This window comes from Macaca nemestrina, chromosome 15, assembly GCF_043159975.1.
Source record: "Macaca nemestrina isolate mMacNem1 chromosome 15, mMacNem.hap1, whole genome shotgun sequence".
Taxonomy (NCBI): Eukaryota; Metazoa; Chordata; class Mammalia; order Primates; family Cercopithecidae; genus Macaca; species Macaca nemestrina.
The window spans coordinates 47,742,406-47,764,217 of record NC_092139.1 but is presented as its reverse complement, the minus strand read 5'-3'; the positions used below and the strand labels follow the sequence as shown (position 1 = coordinate 47,764,217).

At 37.3% G+C, this 21,812-nt stretch overlaps 1 protein-coding gene and 1 pseudogene across 14 annotated transcripts in view; both read right to left on the bottom strand.

Moving 5' to 3' along the window:
* The window catches only part of LOC105481485 (mono-ADP ribosylhydrolase 2), a 2,105,812-nt gene that overhangs the window by 1,961,770 nt on the left and 122,230 nt on the right, over positions 1-21,812 (bottom strand). The gene's annotated exons all lie outside the window — the stretch shown is intronic.
* LOC139358511 (aminoacyl tRNA synthase complex-interacting multifunctional protein 1 pseudogene) lies at positions 1,443-17,080 on the bottom strand (annotated as a pseudogene).

Sequence of the window (21,812 nt, the reverse complement as noted above, 5' to 3'; positions counted from 1 at the left end):
TTGTGCTTATATTTAAGTCTATGATCCATTTTGAGTTTATTTTTATATAAAATAACACTTGGAAATTGAAATTTCTGACTGCTGCTATTATATAGAAATGGGATTGACTTTTGTATCCTGAGACCTTGCTAAGCTCACTTATTTGTTCTAGCAGCATTTTTGTATAATCCTTAGAATTTTCTACATAGATGATCATGTCATCTGTAGATAAAGACTATTTCACTTATGTCTTTCCATTCTGCCTTTTATTTTTCTTCCTTTCTTACATTGGCTAGGACCAGCATAATGTTGAACTGAAATGGTGAGCATAGACATTCTTACCTTGTTTCCAATCTAAGGGAGAAAGCATTCAGTTTTTCATCAAGTATAATGTTAAGTGAAAGTTTTTCAGAGATATCCCTAGTATTAGAAGGAAGTTCTCTTCTAATTTGCATTTATAAAGAGAATGACACAAATTCACATCAATGGTAGGGAATCTTAAGTTCCCTTCTAATACTAGATTTCTGAGTTTTTATCATGAGCAGATAGTGAATTTTGTCGACCAGTTTTCCTATATTTATTGAAAGGAATATATGGTTTTTCTTTTTTTAGAGACAGAGTTTTGCTCTGTCACCCAAGCTGGAGTGTAGTGGTGCAATCATAGCTCATTGCAACCTTGAACTCCTGGGCTCAAGTGATCTTCCCACCTCAGCCTCCCCAGTAGCTGAGACTACAGGTGCATGTTCCACTATGCCCAGCTAATTTATTAAAAAAAAAAAATCGTTGAGATAGGGTCTCCCTATGTTGCCCAGGCTGGTCTCGAATTCCTGGCCTCAAGTGATTCTCCTACCTGAACCTCCCAAAGCACTGTGACATAGCACCTGGCTGGTTTTTAATTTTAAGCCTGATAATATGACTAATGACACTGATTTTTGAATTTTAATCAGTCTTCAATTCTTGGGACATTCTCTAGTAGATCATGATTTATGATCACTGTTATATATTTCTGTATTTCATATACTCAAATTTTGGAAAGAATGTGCATATCTATGTCCATGACAGATATTGGTACGGAGATTTTTTTAAATACCTTTGGTATCAGGTTGGAGAAGAATTCATGATGATGCTTATAGATTATCTAAATTACAAATCTAACTGCTATGTTTCTTGATACAGAAAGAATGAAGATCTTTCATAAATAATACCAATTACACAGTAAATGGGAATTTATATCATATATTAATTTTTCAAAAGTTATATGAAACCCTGAAATAATTAAACAAATGCTTTTTTAAAATCCCCCATATTAAATTGTTTAACTTTATTGCCATTACCAAGAATTTTGCGTTTCTTAAATATTTAATGGAAATAGTTTCATGGCTATAAGTTATAAAGTGATTTCTCTCCTTTTGCAGCATGAAGATAATTTGAAAATCTCTATTCATTGATATGAATTTGTATCATTCTTTTTTCTTTTTTTTTTTTTTTTTTTTTTGGACATGGAATCTCGCTCTGTCATCAGGCTGGAGTGCAGTAGCACGATCTCGGCTCACTGCAACTTCTGACTTCCTGGTTCAAGTGATTCTGCGGCCTCCGCCTCCTGAGTAACTGGGATTACATGCATGTGCCACCACGCCCATCTAATTTTTGTATTTTTAGTAGAGACAGGATTTCACCATGTTGGCCAGGATGGTCTCGATCTCCTGACCTCAAGATTCGCCCGCCTCGGCCTCCCAAAGTGCTGGGATTACAGATGTGAGCCACTGCGCCCAGCCGTATCATTCTCTTTACAAATGAAAAAGAGGTTAATGTTGACCAGACTCTAGTTAAATAAAACAATATATTAGACTCCTGTAGGGTAGTGAAGATAAACCAATGCTTCTAAAACAACATATCTCTCAGTGAAATAATAAGATCAAAGTGGTTAGGGGAATCATAACCTTTTTAGCAATTTCCAAATTGTGCTGTCGGTATAAAGTCAGTTTTCAGAGTGCTAGAGTCAGAAAAGTTCATATTAACATGTAAGATCCTGTCAGGAAGAAGACCATGGCCTGATATAAAACCAGCAGCCAAGTATTATTGAGATAAGATCATAAATAAGTTGTAAGTTCACAAAACTTCATAGTAAATGGTGGTTTCTCTAGGAAGCAGACCCCTAGACCAAGATTAGCAGGAGGTATATTAAGGAGTACCTTTGGGATCAAACCTATGAAAAGGGAGGGGAATGAAACAGTTTTGGACAGAGGAAAAAGTTAAACTGTGATCCAAATCTACCAACAGTCTTGGCTGACCCTGCAGGGAACTCTGGAGCCAGAATGGCCCTTCAGAGTTGTCTCTAGCTGGGCCAAAATAGATAGGACTCTATATTTCCACAGCAATCAGTCATTGACTGTGGGCCATCCTGGGAAGGAGGGTTACCTTAGTCAAGTTGGCTCCCTGCAGCTGGGAAAGTCCCTGAAGGGGCTGACAGCTATGGGGTGTCTGCCCATTGTATTCCCAGAAGTTGGAGCAACATGCTTTCATAGAAGGGATAGCTGAGTAGCACCACAGCATGCAAAATAGAGATATAAGAAAGAAAGACCTTAAACCATGCCAAAAGCTTTACTTAAATATGTGCTTATCAAGGTATACATAAGTTGTTCCGTCACTTTATTCTCATCTTTGTACAAATGTCACTCATTCAGGACTTTTCCTAACCAACCTATCTGAAATGGCACCCCTTTACTGTGTTTTATTTTTTCATTATGCTTATCACTATCTGACATTTTAATATACATTTATTTGTTTATTGGGCATTATCTGTCACTCCCATTGGAATATAAGTCACAGGAGATGAGCACCTTTACCTGGTTTACCTCTGTATCCTGCTGTCTAGAACAATGTGGGAAAATAACATGTATAAATAATCAGAGTTAACTTAATATTTGTATTGGAAATGATCATGATTTGTCGTCATTGATAACTCATTATACTGTGGTTGAAATCAGTATCAAAGATTGTAAATTAGCCTAGGTTCCTGATGAGAAATGCAAAATGTACAACTAAGAACTTTAAGGTAGGTCATTGTGATGGTTAATTTTATGTATCAACTTGACTGGGCCACAAGGTGCCCAGACATTTGGGCAAACATTATTCAGGGTAATGGGATGGGCCTCATCCAATCAACTGATGTTTTCAATGAAACAAAAAGACTAACAACCATCCTCAGTTTGCCAACTGCAGATCTTGTAACTAGTCAGCCTCCATAATCATGTGATCATGTAAGCCAATTCCATACACACACACACACACACACACACACACACACACACACACACATATTACGTTTCTCTGGAGAACCCTAATACAATCATTTTACTTAAATTTCTGGCCAGGTGCAGTGGCTCATGCCTATAATCCCAACACTTTGGGAGACCAAGGCAGGAGGATCACTTGAGCCGGGAGTTCAAGACCAGCCTGGGCAACAAAGCAAGACCCCAACTCTACAAATAAAAATAAAAATAATTAGCCACGCAGAGCGGCATGTGTTTGTAGTCCCAGCTACTCAGGAGGCTGAGAAAAGATCACTTGAGCCTGGGGGGGTTCAAGGCTGAAGTGAGCTATGTTAAGCCACTCCACTCCAGCCTAGGTGCCAGAGTAAAACCCTGTCCCTAACAAAAAGAAAGAAAAATAAACAGATTTCTAACTATGAAAGTAAAATACAAATAGAACCCTAAGTAAATAGTATGTATTTTGTTATTCCCTGCAAAGAACATTAACCATGAGTTGAAATTTATCTTTCAAATGTGTTGCTGTTTATATGTATATCTGAGAAACAAAGGGTCTTGTAAAGTGCTCTCTTAAGAAAATTCAAAGATCTAAAGAAAGAAGTATAAAGTCTCCTATATATATTCCAGTCAGCTAAATATATTTCAGTATTTACTTAAAATTCAAAGGCTGTCAATAAAGTCAAAAGGGTCAGGCATGGTGGCTCATGCCTGTATTCCCAGTGTTTTGGGAGGCCAAAGCAGGAGGACTGCTTGAGCCCAGTAGTTCAAGACCAACCTAGACAACATAGCAAGACCCTCTCTCAACAACAAATGTAAATTTTAATTAACCAGGTGTGGTGGCACACACCTGTAGTCCTAGCTACTCTGGAGGCTGCGGTGGGAGAATCTCTTAAGCCCCAGAGTTCAAGGCTGCAGTAAGCTATACGGTGCCATTGTATTCCAGCCTGAGTGACAAGAGTAAGACCCTGTCTCTGAAAAAAATTTTTTAATTTAAAAAGTCAAAGGACATGAAGCACACCGTTATCCAAATGTATTACCCAAATATCTTCAAATGCTAAAAAGTCATTTTTGGATTAAAGGTCTCTTGGGAGTCTACATGCCTACACTCCCCTTCCATTAGTGTGAATAATCAAAAACTAACTGGATTTCAAGTGGTACATTTAAATTGACATCTTCTGATGTTATTTCATCCAAATTATTTTGAGAGAAAGAAATGTTGCAGACAATTGTACCACTTCTTGTAAAGCTGCATTTAAATGACTCCTCATAAGCAAATGCCTATTTGACTTTCATGAAAATACACACAAACTAATCTAGCTTACTTTGGATAAATGTAGATGGTTCTGCTATTTGACTGACTGTTAATATATAAAGGCTATAAACTATGTTTGTTTTAAATAAGAGAAATAAAAACATTTCATTTGAAACAAGTTTCCACTTGGATTTTAAAAGCCAAACAGTTGTTTTCTCAAGCCAAACTTCAGAAAACAATTCTTTATCCCCTGCTCAAGTGAAGAGTATACATTTTAAAGAAGTCATTATCCAATATGAAAACACTTTTTAAAAACTCTTCCATAACCTGAGCAACATAGCCCAGGCAACTCTGTCTCTACTAAAATTTTTTTTTTAATTAGCCAGGTGTGGTGGCACGTTCCAGTAGTTCCAACTATTCAAGAGGGAGAGGCAGGAAGAGCACTGGGACTCAAAAGTTCAAGTCTGCAGTAAGCTATGATTGAGCCACTTCACTCCAGCTTGGGCAACAGAGCAAGACCTTGTCTCCAAAAAAAAAATAAAAAAACACACACACAATTATTTCAAAGTTTCTATATTTACAGATCTTGAAGATAAAATTTAACAAAACTTGTCCTTGAAATGAAATTCATCATTAGGAAGATTCTACTAATCTAAAATGTTCATAATTTATCTCCAAAAAATGACAAATTTATCCTAATTTGCTCTTATTTGAAAGGAGTGTCTTCTATTTAGCACCAAAAAATCCCAAATGTGAAGCCTTTTTTCCCCAAAAATACTGATCAACAAACCCTGCTTATGTGTTAATTATGAACTGCTAATACAGTGCTGTTTCTCTTCACGCCATTAAAATAGTGGGAATATGCTGCTATAACGAATTTTCCTATGCTAACGGCAGATATTTTCTTTTTATTTTCTGAGATGGAGTCTCACTCTGTTGCTGAGGCTGGAGTGCAATGGCATGATCTCGGCTCACTGCAACCTCCACCTCCTGGGTTCAAGCAATTCTCTGCCTCAGTCTCCCAAGTAGCTGGGATTACAGGCACCTGCCACCACCCGGGCTAATTTTTGTATTTTTAGTAGAGACGGGGTTTCACCATCTTAGCCAGGCTTGTCTTGAACTCCTGACCTCAGGTGATTCACCCGTCTTGGCCTCCCAAAGTGCTGGGATTACAGGCGTGAGCCACCGCACGCAACCTAGATATTTTCTTAGTTTAAGAACAAAAAATGTCCAACATTTTTCCTACTATTCTTGCCACACATATTTTTTATCAATTTTCTCCTCTGCTAATCAGAGCCATTCATAAAAACTTAAGAAAATCTACCTCTTGGTAGATTTGGATGACCCACTGTAACCGAGTCCCCATGGTAAGATTCTTGTAGACACAATGACATTGTCTTTCTCAGTTTGGTATATTTAATGAACACCGAATTATAGGCATACCTCAGAGATACTGCAGGTTCACTTCCAGACCACTTTTATAAAACAAATATTGCAATAAAGCGAGTCACACAAATTTTTTGGTTTCCCAGTGCATATAAAATTAGGTTTACACTAAATTGTAGTCTATTAAGTGTGCAATGACATTATGTCTAAAAACACAATGCACATAACTTAATTTTAAAAATACTTCATTGCCAAAACATGCTAACAATCATCTAAGTCCTCAGCAAGTCATAATTTTTGGGGGGATAGAAGGTCTTGGCTTGATATTGACGGCTACTGACCGATCAAGATAGTGGCTGCTAAAGGTTTGGTTTGCTGTGGTAATCTCTTAAATAAGGCAATGAAATTTAAAACATCAATTCACTTCTTTTCATGAAAGATTTCTCCACAATATGTCATGCTATTTAATAGCATTTTACTCAGAGTAGAACTTCTTTCAAATTTGCAGTCAATCCTCTCAAACCCTGCTCTGCTTTATCAACTAAGTTTATGTAATATTCCAAATCCTATGTTGTCATTTCAACAATATTCACAGCATCTTCACCAGGACTAGATTCCATCTCAAGAAACTACTTTCTTTACTCATCCATAAGAAGCAACACCTCATCAGTTCAAGTTTTATTGCAAGATTGAAATAATTCAGTTCATCTTCAGACTTTCACTTCTAATTCTAATACTCTTGCTATTTCCATGATATCTGCTATGACTTCCTCCACTGAAGCCTTGAACTTGAATGGACCTCAAAGTCATCCACAAGGGTTAGAATCAACTTCTTCTAGATTTCTGTTCATGTTAATATTGTGACCTCCTTCCATGAATTACAAATGTTCTTAATGGCATCTAGAATGGTTACTCCTTTCTCTAGAAGCTTTCCAATTACTTTGTCCATATCCATCAAAGGAAACACTATCTATGGCAATTATAGCCTTATAAATTTCTTAGATAATAAAACTTAAAAGTTGAAATTATTCCTTGGTGCATGGGCTGAAGAATAGATGTTATGTTAACATGACTGCTCTTTGTACATCTTCATTACAATTGTTGGGTAACTAGGTGCATTGTCAATGAAAAGTAATATTTTGAAAGGAATCTTTTTTTCTGAGCAGTAGGTCTCAAAAATGGGTTTAAATATTCAGTAAGCCATGCCACAAACTCATATGCTGTCATCCAGGTGTTGTGATTCTGCTTATAGAGCACAGGCAGAGTAGATTCAGCATTAATATTAAGGGCCCTAGGATTTTGTAAATGTTGAATGAGCACTGGCTTCAACTTAAAGTCACCAGCTGCATTAATCCCTACCAAGAGTGTCATTCTGTCCTTTGGCACTTTGAGCCAAGCATCAACTTCGTCTCTCTAGCTATTAAAGTCTTAAATGGTATCATCTTCTAGTAAAAGGCTGTTTCATGTATACTGTGAAAATCTGTTGTTTATTGTAACCACCTTCATCAATTATCTTAGCTAGTCTTCTGGATAACTTGCTTCAGCTTCTACATCAGCACTTGCAGCTTCACCTTGCACTTTTATGTTACGGACATAGCTTCTTTTCTTAAACCTCATAAACCAAACTCTGGTAGCCTCAAACTTTCCTGTTTTTTGTTTGTTTGTTTGTTTGTTTTTGGTACAAGTGGCAAATATATTCCTTTTTATAAGGTTTTCTCCAATGTATTTCAATAATGAAAGCATTTTGTTTTATTTTATTCCACTGTTGTTCATAGTTTGAACCCTACACACTCCCTTCCCTTTCATCTCAAAGGGAGCTCATTTGTATGCAGCCACACACTCATCATAGTATAAATATGAGGTGGGATCTGCTCCCAGAATCTTCTTAGGATTTGTTTCCTTGTTGGGCTCTCCAGGGAAAGCATCAAAAGTAATTCTGTCTCTATTAGGAGGGGCCAAGATTTCAATTTTCTCTGGTGAGCAAGCACACATGACCACTGCTTGAGATAATACTCCGCTCATCTTTGTAGGTTTCAGGTTACAGAGTAAAATCACCATCTGATTTTGCATCTGTTCAAGAGGAACATGATTCTCCAGACCACTGACAATTGTTCTTGGGATATTTCCCCAACAACTACATCTTCTACATACAAAGAATCAGCATCAGGATATTTTCTGATAGTTTTGATGCAACCAATTCAAAGATCTAGATGGGAAACATTTATTGGCTTAGAGTTGGTGCTTCCTGCTATTGGTGCTTACTATTTTTTCTCCTTCTCTCCTTTCTTTTCAATTTTCTCTTTTGCTTTCTTTTCTTCTCCTGCTCCTCTTTTTATCTGTTCTTTGATACCAGAAGATATGGTTGTTACTGGTGTAGATTGTATCACATTTTCAGAAACCACATAATTAGCGTGCAGCGGAGTACCAGATGGAAATGGTATTTGCTTCATTCTGTTTTGAATTTCTGCCTGAATTAGCTCTTGTTTCCATTCAATTTCCTCCTTCACTTTGGCAGGTCCTACTCAAAGTTTCTTCTCTTCCCTCAAATTTGCCTACAAAATGGCTTTTTCCTTAAGTAGAGCAACTTGCTGCTTAAAATATTCAATGATTTGATCCACCTCTGCATCCTTCTGCTCCAGCCTCTTCAGAACAGCATAATTATTTGCCATTTTTGCCAAGAGACAACAGAAAATCATGAAGCAGTGGACAGGGGTTCTGAGGCAGCCTCAGCAAGAAGCAGGTAGGGACAGCTACCTGCATACCATGGCCCAAACTTTTTTTATGGTTTCCTCACCTCTCTTGGCCTTCACAGTATTGAAGAGAGTTAGGGCCTTACAATGAGGCTATGGCATAAGGGAACATTGTGGCTGATTTTATCATCTAGCCAGACCAATAAAATGTTCTCTTTATCAGCAACAAGGCTGTTTCACTTCCTTATTATTCATGTGTTCTCTGGAGTAGCACTTTTCATTTCCTCAGGAACTTTTCATTTGCATTCATAACTCTGCCAACTGGCGCAAGAGGCCTCATTTTCGGCCTCTTGCCTTTTAACATGTCTTCCTCACTATGTTTAATCATTTCCAGCTTTTGATTGAAAGTGAGAGACATGTGACTCTTCCTTTCACTTGAACACTTAGAGGCCACTGCAGGGTTATTAATTGGCCTAATTTCAATACCGTTGTGTCTCAGAGAATAAGCAGGCCGGAGGACAGGGAAAGAGATGGGGGATCAGCCAGTTGATGGAGCAGTCAGAACACACACATTTACAGATTAAGTTCACTGTCTTCTCTGGGTGCGGTTGGTGGTACCCCAAAACAGTTACAATGGTAACATCAAAGACCACTTGTCCCAGGTCACCATAACAGATATAATAATAATGAAAAAGAAATATACACAACTATTATGTGCCCATAATAATTAAAAATTTTAAAAATTTTTAATGAAAACATTTAAATATTACAATTACCAAAATTTGACATGAAGACACAAAGTGCCTACGCCATTGGAAAACACAGTGCCAACAGATGTGCTCAGCACGGGGTTACCACAAACCATCAATTTGTTTTAAAAAATTAACAAACACACACCCACAATATGGAACACAGTAAAGCAAAGCACAATAAATGAGGTATGCCTACATGTACCCCCAAAATTCATATGTTGAATCCCTAACCCCCATTACCTTAGAATGTGTTTATATTTGTATAGGGCTTTTAAAGATGTAATTAAGTTAAAATGATGCCGTTAGGGTGGGCCCTGATCCAATTTGACTGGTGTCCTTACAAGAAGTAGAGATGAGAACATACAGAGACACCAGGGAAGCGCATGCACAGAGAAAAGGACACGTGATGCCATAGCAAGAGAGCAGCCATCTGCAAGCCAAGGAGAAAGACCTCAGGAGAAACTAAACCTGCTGATCTGATCTTGGACTGCCACCCTTCAGAACTGTGAGAAAAATAAAGTTTCGTTTTTAAGTCACCCCGTCTGTGGTATTTTGTTGTGGCAGCTATAGTAAACTAAAACAGAATACATGGGTACATTCACTTCATGTAACACTCAGGCTTCTATAATCCCGACATCCTGAGGGGAAAAAAGGGTATATCAAGTCACCAACTAAAATGTAGCCAAGAGAGTATGATAACAAAACAAGATGCTGAATATTTCAGAAGTTCTTCATTGGTTTCTAGAAGTTATTCTAGTTTAATTCAATCACATCCAATCCAGTGCAACCCAATCCAATAAAGTGGCTATTTCTTTTGAACAACTCCAGGGATTCAAAGACAAATGAAACATGATCTTTACCCTATTTTGCTGCTAGTTTTTTTTTCTGAAGATATATTTAAAAAGTGTTATGCTGTGTACTTGTGAAACTATAGAAAATAGACCAAACTATTTTCTAATGCATCATTAAATGATAAAAGTGTGTTGTAAACACTATATGCAAAATGACCCTATTTCATAAATATGTATGTGCATGTATAGAGTGTGTGTACATGTATTACACACTGGAAAAACCACAGGAAATACACATACAAAAATATTAAGAATTGTTCTAAGTGGTACAATTATGGTAACTCTAATTTTTCTTCTTTTTGTTTATCTCTACTGAACTTTTTGTTTTAGAAAAAAAGCATTATGAATTTTAAAAGTAATCTTACCCCAACAAAGGTAGCCTAAGCCTGAAATTATACAAGATTAGCCCCCCAAAAATGAAGGAAGCAAGTGGCTGTCAAGATTTTAGAATTTCACTCTAAATTCTGTGAGTTTGCTTATTTTTTACTGTGGTAAAACTTAACATAAAGTTAACCTTTTGAAAGTGTAAGTGAAATCTAGTTGTATATAGAACATTCAAAATGTTGTGCAACCACCACCTTTATCTAGTTTCAAGACATTTCATCTCAGATCCATTAAATCTCGTATCCATTAAACAGTCACTCCCTATTCCCTGCTTTGTCATCCCCTGGCTACTCCCATACTGCTTTCTGCCTCCATTATCTATTCTGGGTCATTCATATAAATGAAAGCCTACAATATGTAACCTTTTGTGTGTGGCTTCTTTCACTCAGAACAATGTTTTTGAGATTCATCCACATTGTAGCATATCTTAGTATTTCATTCCCTTCTATAGCTCAATAATATTTCATTGTGTGGACAGACCACATTTTGTGTATCCATTCATCAGCAGATGAACATTTGGGTTGTTTCCACTTTTGGGCTATGAGAAAAAAATGCTGCTATGGACATTCATGTCAAAGTTCTTTTGAAAACATATGTTTTTAATTATCTTGGGCATCATATCTAGGAGTGAAATGGCTGGGTCATTCCATGGTTAAGTTTATATTTAACTTTTTGAGGAATCCCCAAAATGTTTTCTACAGTAGCTCCACTATTTTACATTCCTACCAGCCATGTCTGAGTGTTCCAATTTCTCAGCATCCTCTCCAACACTTTTTATTCCACTCTCACCACCTCCCTTATTTTTGTCATAGCCATCCTGGTATCTCATTATGGTCAGTTAGGTTATAATACTCTACACACATCTGACATTTCAGTTTCAGGATCATGTAAGAAGTGCCTACCAATTGTACAAAGTTCTGTGATGAAATGTTTAAATAAATCAATATCCACTAGGAAGAGGGATAAGGCTAGAGTTACTTTAATTAGTCAATTTAGCTAATGCTAAATTTAGGACATGGGAGGTGAAAGAGGAACACATTAGCCCATTAAGTCCCTAGTGGATATCTGGTCTTAATGGGTAAGTAGGAGCTCACATGGTATATTCCCTCTAAAGGTGGCCTAAGCCATGGAATGAAATAATGAAGTTTCAATTCAATTAGGCATCCCAAAAGAAATGAAATAAAAAACAGCTTGACACCAATTTCAAGAAACATTCAATAAAATGGTATATATTGGTCACATTTCCTCAAAAAGAATTTTACGCATGCACTAGGAATTGGATGCAGCTTATACTCAATTTATACAAATAGAAAATAAATCGTCCTTTGAAGACTGCCATTTGCTTTTTGGAGCAAAGAAAACATGGTTCAAGAGAAAAAAATGGAAAAAATACCACTGATACTACCATAAATCTCCATTTATTTTCAAAAATTAAACATACATGAAAGAAGAAAGAACGAACTAAAATGCAAGTGGCAGGAGAGAGAGATTTTAAATACCACTAGGGAAAGGTAAGCATCTTCAGGCAACTACTAAGTTGTATCTCTAACAAATTTCAGGGGAATTTTACCACTGCTGATCACAGACATATTTTTATTTCCCCACTCCTTACTTACTCTCTTCACTATTTCCTATTCTTCCTTGATTCCTCCCTTCCTTCCCTTGCCTAAGCATTAAATCTGCCAGAAACCACTGACATTCATCAGCCTTTACAGTGCACTCAAGGGCCAGAAATGCCACCATTCTGGAACAATGATGATTACCTCTACCTTCAGATATGAGATTTGATTTTCTAAAGCCCACTATTTTAGAAGGCTTCATTAGGTAGGCTGGTATCTAGGGAGGCAGGACTTGATATTTTCTTGTCCAAGGGAGACTAACAATATGCCACACTGTGAGATTTCTTCAAAGGGCCTAGGCAACCAGGTAAAGCACGGAGCTGGGGTCTTAGTTATCTTCCCTACATCTTTACCATGGATGCTGCAGTGCTGATGAAGGTGAGGCTCCTTCAATAAGGAGCATTTCGGTAGGAGAGAAAGAGTATGACCAATGCCACACAGCAGCTGAGAAAGAGTTTGTTGATATGTCCAGAAATATAGAGAGAGTGCACATTGGAGATATAACTAAAGGTCCCATATGATTTATCAGGGACAAAAATAGGAGCTTCAATTAATCAATAATAATGTGACTTTACTTGTATAAATAATTTAAAGTTTCGTAACATTCAGACTATGTTTGGTCAAAATAAGGGCCATAGGTTAAGAATTGAATACTTTCTGACAATCAGATTACACTCACGGCTATGTTTCAAGTATTAAAATTATGTACCCTATTCTCCGCATTTGTCCATGAAACAGGCTAATTTCTCTTTGGTACCATACTACAGAACTAGCCTCATCCTCTTGCTTGATAACAATCTCATCAAAAAACACTAGTTTGGTGCCAGGCCTGAGTTAAACTGCAATGTGGAAGAAGACACCACTGTCTGTAATCCTGTATAACAGATGTATTTCTCACACACTGGAAAGGAGTTTTATGGACCAGATAGACAGACACAGACACTGTGTGGATAAGAGGGGTACACCTAACAACCCCAGGAGTCTAAGATGGGAAAGTCAAGGTGACAAAAATGAAAAGTGAACAGATGGAAGCATTCTATAGTTGTTCAGAACTTCTGCACAAGATACTGTTCACCTATTTATTGTCTCCTATCCAAATATGTACTATTCACAGAAGCAGAGAAAGAGTTTGCTGGAAGGTAATTTTCAAATATTCGTTCTGATACCCCCTTGAGAAGGAATTAGTGATCTTATCATGGGGAAAATAGATACCCTTTAATTGGATCCTCCTTGGGAATCTTCTCATTGACCTCCCTCAATGAAATAATCCCAGGTCTTTTATATAAGGAGAAAAGGGTTACAGATTAACTGATGAGGAAAGTAAGCTGGGTGAATTAAATAATAGCTAACAGGAATAATGTTTCAGAATAAATATACTGTTCTATAGTTTACCCTAGGTGCAGTATTTTTACAGCTACTATTTATGAGCATTGACAATGTGCCAGGGATGCATGCTTTATTTTACTTAGTCCTTACAACGACTCTAAAAATCTTATTGTCTCCACGTAAAAGATGAGGAAACAGAGATTCTGAGAGGAGCTAAGTGACTTGCCACAGATAGTAACTAAAAGAGAGACGATCCAAATCCAAGCTTCCTGAATTCCATATGTGTTGGAGTAGTTGCATGCATAATATAGTTATGTTATTTTACCAAACAATATCTGAAACTAGGCAAGACTAGCAGGTTTAGAACCTTCACCAACAACATAGGACTGTATTATCCAAGAAGACCTATGTAATATTATTGATAGCCTAAAAATGTTTTAATGGCTTTTATACAGCAGGAAGAAATTAAAGGGGAAAAATTATTCATTTATGTCTCTAAATTAAAAGGAAAATCAACTTTAAAATAAGCAGTAACTGGGGTAACTCTTACACCAAACAATTACAGACTTTCAATATAAAAGAGGTATAAAATTAATAAAGCAATTTAGCAACTAAGGTGTTTTCATACCAATAAAAGATCAATATTTTGTTAAAAGACATAAGAAAGCTTCTTTTAGTTTTATCATTTCAAGTAAAAAGGAGATCAATAGAAAAGCAGTCAGAGGTTACTAGAAAAAAAACATATCTGCAGAACTGTTTCCTTTTTCAAACCAACAAACCAAAAATTCTCAACAAGAATAACACAAAACTGCTCAGAAATTCAATCAGACCAAAATATAATACTACTTATAGAGGTTTTGGTTACTATCCACATTTCATCTAACTAAATACTTCAAAATATAGAAGGTTCACTGAATATTTTAATAGAAACCATATTGTTTCAATACCACAGAAAGACAAGGAGTCCTAAAACCCCTCCAGAGTTCAACCTACAATATCAATCTAATATCATGAAGTACATGTCAAGTTTCTACTGAATTATTAAGTACCAGTAACAAAGCAACCCAAATCAAGGAAAGGAAAAGAAGTGATTAACAGGAAATAGGGTCCTACTCATGGTTCTGCCATAGGGCCTGCACATCCTTAGGTATGTTACTTCCTCTCTCTAGGGCTTGGTTTCCCTGTCTATGACATGAAGCATTTGGCCTGGATTATCTTTCAGTTCCTTTCAAACTTTAAAATCATAAGACAGTATCACTTTCTACCTCCTAATCTATACACAATGACTGTGCACCCCTGACAGAATCGTTAAACTAGTTTTCTCATTTCCATGCTTCCAATTTTTGTCTCAATGCTTAAGCTAATAGAAACAATATCAGATTTAAACAAATTGCCACACATTTACATTATAAAAATAAAAATACTTTTTTCCCTTCTAAAAAAACCGGTACATATGCAGAATATGCAGGTTTGTTACATAGGTATACGTGTGCAATGGTGGTTTGTTGCAGCTATTGACCCGTCCTCTAAGTTCCCTCCCCTCATCCCCCACCCACAACAGGCCCTGGTGTGTGTTGTTCCCCTCTTAGTGTCCATGTGTTCTCACTGTTCAACTCATTATGAGTGAGAACATGTGGTGTTTGAGTTTCTGTTCCTGTGCTAGTTTGCTAAGGATGAATCCTTTCAGATTCATCCATGTCCCGGAAAAAAACATGACCTCATTCCTTTTTATGGCTGCATAGTATTCCATGGTGTATATATATCACATTTTCTTTATTTAGTCTATCACTGATGGTCATTTGGGTTGGTTCCATGTCTTTGCTATTGTAAATAGTGCTGCAATAAACATACACGTGCATGTGTCTTTATAGAATGATTTATATTCCTTTGGTTACATACCCAGTAATGGGATTGCTGGGTCAAATGGTATTGCTGGTTCTAGATCCTTGAGGAATAACCATACTGTCTTCCACAGTAGTTGAACCAATTTACATTCCCACCAAAAGCATAAAAGTGTTCCTATTTCTCCACAGCCTTGCCAGCATCTTTTGTTTCCTGACTTTTTAATAATCACCATTCTGACTGGTGTGAGATGGTATCTCATTGTGGTTATGATGTGCATTTCTCTGATGATCAATGATGTTGAGTTTTTTATTGTGTGTTTTTTGCCCACATAAATGTTTTTTTTTGTTGTTTTTTTTTTTGAGACAGAGTCTCACTCTTGTCACCTAGACTGGAGTGCAGTGGCACGATCTTGGCTCACTGCAACCTTTGCCTCCTGGGTTCAAGCAATTCTCCTGTCTCAACCTCCTGAGTAGCTGGGATTACAGTTGCCCACCACCACACCCGGCTAATTTTTTTTTTTTTTTTTTTTTTAGTACAGAAGGGGTTTCACCATGTTGTCCAGGCTGGTCTTGAACTCCAGACCTCAAGTGATCCACCCACCTCAGACCCAAACTGCTGGGATTACAGGCGTGAGCCACCAAGCCTGGCCTTAAATGTCCTCTTTTGAGAAGTGTCTGTTCATATCCTTTGCGTAGATGGGGTTGTTCATTTTTTGTTGTTTTTTTTTTCTTGTAAATTTGTTTAAGTTCCTTGTGAATTCTGGATATTAGATCAAACATACTGTCTTAAATTCAGCATAATTACTAGCTTTTGCCTAATATACCTGTTAAGTCAGGCAAGAAATATAAGTACATTTATTTTCCTTTGTAGCATTAAGGATTTTCTTAGCACAGGCTATTTGACATATAAGTGTCAAATGGAAAAGGCAAAAAATGGCGAGGCCTGTAGGGCTAGCTAGGTCCTTAATATTTGTAAGTTGAAAGAACAAATGTATCCATAATAGTAACGATTCTCTTATTTAGGATTTTTTTTAGTGTCAATCCAGGAATGTTACAGAAACACTTGAAGCACCAACAGTGACCAATAATGTGGATGGGTGTTAACAATCACAGTCATGGCCAGGTGTGATGGCTCATGCCTATAATCCAGCACTTTGGGAGGCTGAGAGGGGTGGATCACTTGAAGGTCAGGAGTTCGACACCAGCCTGGCCAACAGGGTGAAACCCCATCTCTAAAAATATAAAAAATTAGCCAGGTGTGGTGGCAGGCACCTGTAATCCCAGCTACTTGGGAGGCTGCGGCAAGAGAATCACTTGAACTCAGGAGGCAGAGGTTGCAGTGAGCCAAGATTGCACCAGGTAACAAGAGTGAAACTGTATCTAAAAAAAAAAAAAAAAAAAAAAAAAATCACAGTCATTTGGCCAGGCGCGGTGGCTCATGCCTGTAATCCCAGCACTTTGGGTGGCTGAGGCAGGTGGATCACTTGAGGTCAGGAGTTCGAGACTAGCCTGGCCAACATGGTGAAATCCCATCTCTACTAAAAAAAAAATACAAAAATTAGCCGAGCGTGGTGGCGGGAGCCTGTAGTCCCAGCTACTCAGGAGGCTGAGGCAGGAGAATTGCTTGAACCTGGGAGGCAGAGGTGGCAGTGAGCTGAGATCATGCCAATTACACTCCAATCTGGGTGAGAGAGTGAGACTCTGTCTTAAAAAAAAAAAAAAAAAAAAAAAAAAAAGGTGATTAAAGTTGTCATTTATAACCATGCTTTTGAGTTCAATACTGAACTAATGGAAGAAATATGAATACTAATACCTTCCAGCCACTTGTGGAAGCCCATTTGAGATCAGAACAACACTGAAAACAACAGGCAATATAGGCTAGGCCATCCAGAGAATTTGGAAGAAGGGTAGAATAAAAAGGAAAAGTCTGTATAAGTTGTCTTACCAAGTATTATGGTGAAGGAAAGGGCTAACAGCATAGTTCTGGGGAGCTGCCTTCCATTGTGAGATCCTCATTAGTGTTGAAATATTAGATTTAGGCCGGGCGCGGTGGCTCAAGCCTGTAATCCCAGCACTTTGGGAGGCTGAGACGGGTGGATCACGAGGTCAGGAGATCGAGACCATCCTGGCTAACACGGTGAAACCCCGTCTCCACTAAAAAATACAAAAAACTAGCCGGGCGAAGTGGCGGGCGCCTGTAGTCCCAGCTACTCGGGAGGCTGAGGCGGGAGAATGGCGTGAACCTGGGAGGCGGAGCTTGCAGTGAGCTGAGATCCGGCCACGGCACTCCAGCCTGGGCGACAGAGCGAGACTCCGTCTCAAAAAAAAAAAAAAAAAAAAGAAATATTAGATTTAAAAGTTCCTTTCAATCATCAAAAAGAATGGTTTAATGCTCTAGAAATCCCCAAACTTTTCCAAAGGAGAATTTGTATTTCTCCTCAGCTAAATAGCAATGGAGAAAGTCAATGTTCAGGTTGAAAGGTTATAAATTACTATGCAGAAAGAATGCCAGTGGCAGAGTCTAATCAAATTAATTGTTTGACACTCAGACTCAAATCCTCTGTGAGTCCTACCAACACAACCCTGTTTAATGCCTTCTAAACTTTGAAGAAATACTAGAAAACATAACATAAAGAAAAAAGTTCAGTAGATGCAATTATATGAGGAAGCCAAGTTTTGTACAAACAAAACTTATGACAAGATAAACTAAAAAATATATATGTAGCCAATACCACAAATGGTTAATATACTATTATATTCACCTTTATTGCTGTATAACAAATTGCCACATACTCGAGAGCTTAAAACAATATTCATTTATTAGCTCGCATTTTCGTAGACCAGAAGTACAGAGAAAACTGTGCTTTCAAAGGATTAATGTAGTCATAACCATGACGATGATGAGTCAGACCCATCCTGATAATCTTCCTTTCTTAAATGTGCTATATAATATTACCTACTCATGGAAGTAAAATCCATCAAATTTACAGCCCCAGGGATTACTCAGGGCCTGTATCCTGGTGGGGGAAGTATGGAGAATCTTGAAGAACATCTTAGAATTTTGCCTGCTGCAATTATATAGGGAGATTATATAATATGTTCCAAAAATATATTTCAAGATACCAAATAAAAAAGAGAAAGTGACATGGGCAAAAAGGCATGAGAAAAGCAAACCTGAGGAAATGGAATCTTTTGGAAAATAATTTCCAAAGGAAATGAAGAGTCATGAAAATGTGAGAACTCCTTAGCCTACCCATACCATTCCTGAAAATAAAGGAAAAAAGATTGCTAAAAAGAAAAAACTATGCTGTGAATATACTGGCCTCCTCTCGGTTTTCCTAGCACCATATAAACAACTCTAGAAGGTCAGTTTCTACATGGTATCTGCCTATCTGCCTACCTGCTTACCAAATACTTTGAGCATAAAATCCAGAAACCATATCTCATTCATCCCTCTATTCCCAGACCTTAGAACGTTATCTGCAAGTATTTGTTGAGTGCCAACTACATGACCATCACTGAGTTAGGCATCAGGACACACAGTTGTGTAATCCATGCTCTGATGTACCTTATTTCTCACAATTTTCATAAAAAGAAAAGAGTTAAAGTATCAAAAGTTCTATAGTCATTGTACATAAAGTACTAGGATCATAAGAGTCAACAGAAATTGGAGGATTGTTGCAAAGTTAAATGGGACCTTGAAAGCTGAGTAGGAATTCACTAGAAAGATAAAGCAGATAGGGAAATAGAATATTGTAGGGGAGGATAGGAAGTAAAGAATATACTATGTAGCCACATAAAATTATACACAGTAATTATTATTATTATTTTTTTTTTGAGACAGAGTCTTGCTCTGTCGCCAGGCTGGAGTGCAGTGGCATGATCTTGGCTCACTACAACCTCCGCCTACCGGGTTCAAGTGATTCTCCTGCCACAGCCTCCCAAGTAGCTGGGACTACAAGTGCATGACACCACACCTGGCTAATTTTTATATTTTTAGTAGATATGGGGTTTCACCATATTGCCCAGCATGGTCTGGATCTCTTGACCTCGTGATCCAACTGCCTTGGCCTCCCAAAGTGCTGGGATTACAGGCATGAGTCACCATGCCTGGCCTAAATACTACATTAAAAATGTTAATATTAAGTAGAAAACTCAGTATACCACATCAGATCTGGGTTCTAAGTCATAAAAATGCAAACAAAAAAGTATATAAATTCATAGAGACGAACAGGAAAAAATCAACACAGTGTGCTTGAAGGTGGAGTAATCAATAATTTATTTCTTCTTACTTTATTTACATTATTATGTTTATAATATCATCTGTGCTTCCAAAGAAATTTTAAATAAAAAGAAAAAAAATTGCATTAAAAAATAAATAAATCCACCAGTTAGGACAGCCCCGTCGATACAAAGTAGAAAACCTCTACGTCTAAATCTATTTACAACCATTCTAACTAAAAGTCTTGATTATAGGAAGCAACTTACTCAACCATTCATTAATTCCGCAAACACTTCTTGAGTACTAACAATGGGCCAGATATGATAAAGAGCACTGGAGATACATAAATGGATAACACAGTCTCTGCCCTCAGAAAGCTTTTGTTCTGTTAAATCACGATAGTGAGAGGAATATATTATTTGGTAAATGCATTTTAATAATAGCTGATTAGACAAAAATTGCATTTTAATAATAGCCAAGAAGATAAGATCCTCTAAATAATAGTTCACTTTATGAGTGGAGGCCTCCGTTTGACAGAATGAATAGAATCGCTTCCTACCTCAAGTATACCAATTACAACAGGGTCAAAATCTATCATTGCTGTCAAGTAATTGTCTTTCCAAGATTCATGAATCAGCCCCATCTGATTCTCAAATTACATCAGTTCTATCACAATGCAGGGCAATCTGATCAATGTCTCCACAGATGGCTCAGTATATTCACAGATCTAATATCTCGGCTTACTGACGGGGAACCTTTTTCTTACGTGAAGGATAATGTCTGAATGCCCAATAATTCCAACCGAAGTTTACTTACTGGATCTCAAGTTTCATAAGGAAAATTAGAATCACTATAATTTGTGTATTTCTGTCTTATTTTATTTTGCTTTTTTTTTTTTTTTTTTTTTTGGTCTTCCTTTATTCTCAGGTTTTGCCATTTATGGCCATTTATTTATGTAGCCAATATAGAAAAAATACACAAATCTCAATTTCACTCTTAAAGTCTTGAAACTATTGGAAGCAGAATTAAAAGCAGTATGAACTTCTAATTGGTAAACACACACTGCCTCTCTCAGCAACCAAAATAGTTTTTAGATCAAAAAGTGTCTCTTCCAAGCTGCAAGCCATTGAAAGAAACAAAAGTTAAACAAGGGAAAAACAAGAAAGCCTAACCTAAAAAGACAAGATTTCTCACTGTCTTCTTCATCCAACATAAGTCTAGCTTGAGGATTTTTTATACAGGATCCTCACATTTCACTAAAACCCCATAGTAGGGGTTTTACTGTCTGCTATTTGCATAGTACATGGGACACTTTATTAAATACTGAGGAGTAACAAATAGTTTAGTAAACCAGAAATGTTATAAAGCACATTGGGTCTATTTAGGGTTATCCCCATTTTGTTTTATATATTTTTCCTATTACTATTATCATCATCACAGTGACAGTGATGGTAATAGGAAAAACACAAACAGAGGAAAACCCCAAATTGATCCATTGTGCTTTATCATCATCATTATCTCCCTCTGGGTGATTCCGATACCCAGCAAACCTTTGATGCAACCATTGCTCTAGCAGGAAAGGAGAAAAATCAAACAATGCCCTGCCATTTTTTTTCTTTTGGCTTGATTCCCAAGGGCTAGTACTGGAGTCAGTGACCATTTCCCTTTAAAGGTAAAAATGAAAGGACAGTTTCTGAAATGACAAGGTTGTAGGTCTGCAATATGTTCCAGGGAAAAATGCCAAGGACTCAGAGAGGGGATCTGAGAAGGATGCCAGGATGATCCAACACTGAGCCCCTCTAGATTATGAAGATATTACTTTAATAAGCCTGGTCATAAGAATGATAGGCACAATTTTCCTGACATATCCAATCAATGACACTGTTACGCCAGTTTGTAGTTTTCTGTCATCTCAATTATTTTTCACTGACTTAAATTCTTTTTGAAGATGCTTCAGAGTTTGAGAAATTATAAGAAATTCCCTGGTGTCCCTTCCTGCAGTTATATCATAGGTCTTATTGATCTTGTGCCCCATTCCTCGTTTCTCAAAATTCCATCTTAGAAATGATTTGTTACCACCTTCCTCAATCTTCCTATAAAATGTAACAGTTCACATCAAGGTGCAACTAATCCTCCTCTAACACTTCATCCCTGTCACCCTCTCAGAGCTACAGATGCCTAAAGAAGATGACATAAAAGGGGGAGGCTACTATCTATAGACTTTGGACAATCAATCAC